The sequence below is a fragment of the Durio zibethinus genome, unplaced genomic scaffold (assembly GCF_047325235.1).
Source record: "Durio zibethinus cultivar Kanyao isolate XHJ-2024 unplaced genomic scaffold, ASM4732523v1 HiC_scaffold_3, whole genome shotgun sequence".
Lineage (NCBI taxonomy): Eukaryota > Viridiplantae > Streptophyta > Magnoliopsida > Malvales > Malvaceae > Durio > Durio zibethinus.
In genome coordinates this window covers 5725737-5728236 of record NW_028323044.1, presented here as the reverse complement: position 1 = coordinate 5728236, position 2500 = coordinate 5725737, and positions in this window count along the sequence as shown.

Below are 2500 nucleotides of genomic sequence, written 5' to 3'. Positions count from 1 at the left end.
TCTTCCAACGAAACTTCACGTGAAGGCTTAGGGGACCATGGTATGAATTTACAAGCCATAAAAATGGCATTGGCACGGCAGAAATTTGAAGATGTGCCTAAACCCACCAGGGCCCAGCGTGTGCCGATGGTGCTCGAGGCAACCGCCCGCACCAGGGCCCAGCGTGTGCCGATGGTGCTCGAGGCAAGCGCCCGCACCAGGGCCCAGCGTGTGCCGATGGTGGTCGAGGCAACCGCCTGCACCAGGGCCGATAGTGTGCCGATGGTGCTCGAGGCAACCTGTCGCACCAGGGCCCAGCGTGTGCCGATGGTGATCGAGGCAACCTGCCGCACCAGGGCCCAGCGTGTGCCGATGGTGGTCGAGGCAAGCGCCCGCACCAGCGCCCAGCGTGTGCCGATGGTGCTCGAGGCAACCGACCGCACCAGGGCCCAACGTGTGCCGATGGTGCTCGAGGCAACCTGCCGCACCAAGGCCCAGCGTGTGCCGATGGTGCTCGAGGCAACCTGCCGCACCAGGGCCCAGCGTGTGCCGATGGTGCTCGAGGCAAGCGCCCGCACCAGGGCCCAGCGTGTGCCGATGGTGGTCGAGGCAAGCGCCCGCACCAGGGCCCAGCGTGTGCCGATGGTGGTCGAGGCAACCGCCCGCACCAGGGCCCAGCGTGTGCCGATGGTGCTCGAGGCAACCTGCCGCACCAGGGCCGAGCGTGTGCCGATGGTGGTCGAGGCAAGCGCCCGCACCAGGGCCCAGCGTGTGCCGATGGTGGTCGAGGCAACCTGCCGCACCAGGGCCCAGCGTGTGCCGATGGTGCTCGAGGCAACCGACCGCACCAGGGCCGAGCGTGTGCCGATGCTGGTCGAGGCAAGCGCCCGCACCAGGGCCCAGCGTGTGCCGATGGTGCTCGAGGCAACCGCCCGCACCAGGGCCCAGCGTGTGCCGATGGTGGTCGAGGCAACCTGCCGCACCAGGGCCCAGCGTGTGCCGATGGTGCTCGAGGCAACCGACCGCACCAGGGCGGAGCGTGTGCCGATGGTGGTCGAGGCAAGCGCCCGCACCAGGGCCCAGCGTGTGCCGATGGTGCTCGAGGCTGCCGATGGTGGTCGAGGCAACCTGCCGCACCAGGGCCCAGCGTGTGCCGATGGTGCTCGAGGCAACCGACCGCACCAGGGCCGAGCGTGTGCCGATGGTGCTCGAGGCAAGCTGCCGCACCAGGGCCCAGCGTGTGCCGATGGTGGTCGAGGCAACCGCCCGCACCAGGGCCGAGCGTGTGCCGATGGTGATCGAGGCAACCGACCGCACCAGGGCCCAGCGTGTGCCGATGGTGCTCGAGGCAACCTGCCGCACCAGGGCCCAGCGTGTGCCGATGGTGGTCGAGGCAACCTGCCGCACCAGGGCCCAGCGTGTGCCGATGGTGCTGGGGGCAACCGCCCGCACCAGGGCCCAGCGTGTGCCGATGGTGATCGAGGCAAGCGCCCGCACCAGGGCCCAGCGTGTGCCGATGGTGGTCGAGGCAAGCGCCCGCACCAGTGCCCAGCGTGTGCCGATGGTGGTCGAGGCAAGCGCCCGCACCAGGGCCCAGCTTTTGCCGATGGTGATCGAGGCAACCGGCCGCTCCAGGGCCCAGCGTGTGCCGATGGTTATCGGGGCAACCGGCCGCACCAGGGCCCAGGGTCTGCGGATGGTGCTCGAGGCAACCGCCCGCACCAAGGCTCAGCATGTGCCGCTGGTGATCGAGGCAACAACCCACACCAGGGCCCAGCTTGTGCCGATGGCGGTCGAGGCAAGTGCCCGTACCGAAGGGCAGCCTATGCCGATGATGGTCGATGCATGTGCCATCACCATGCGTCATCATGTGCCATTGATGGTCGAGGCCTTGGCCGAAGTTCGATTTTGAGCCACGGTGCCCATGCTTGGCTCCAGCATGTGCTGGTGCCGCATTTTTTTCACTCGGGACAGCATCGCCGGAGCATCGCCGGAGCATCGCCGGAGTACCGCCGGAGAACCTGACCGGCGGCATTGGGGTTCCGGCGATTGGGAGGGGGGCCGGGGGGGTGTGCGCACATGACGTGCGATGGGTGCTGGTGCTTGGCCCTTGTGTTGGCCCCCTATCCCTCATCAAACCTCTGAGAACTCACACCCCCTTAAAGAGCGTTTGAGATTTTACAGGTTTGCTGCCAGTAGCCGTTGAAGTGTCTGAAACGGGGACACTTTTTTCAAACGGTCGCGAAATCTTCTCCGGTTTGAGTTTTTAGCTGAATTTTTTTGTGCATGCCAACAAAAATAGAAGGATCACGTTCACAAAATTTGGGGCCAAAACTCCTTCTAAAAAAATTCTAAAAAATCCCGAACCGCAAAAAGTTTCGAAAATCGTGAAAAATAGAAAACGAGTCATCTTGCAACGAAACTTCACGTGAAGGCTTAGGGGACCATTGTATGAATTTACAAGCCATAAAAATGGCATTGGCACGGCAGAAATTTGAAGATGTGCCTAAACCCACCTAGC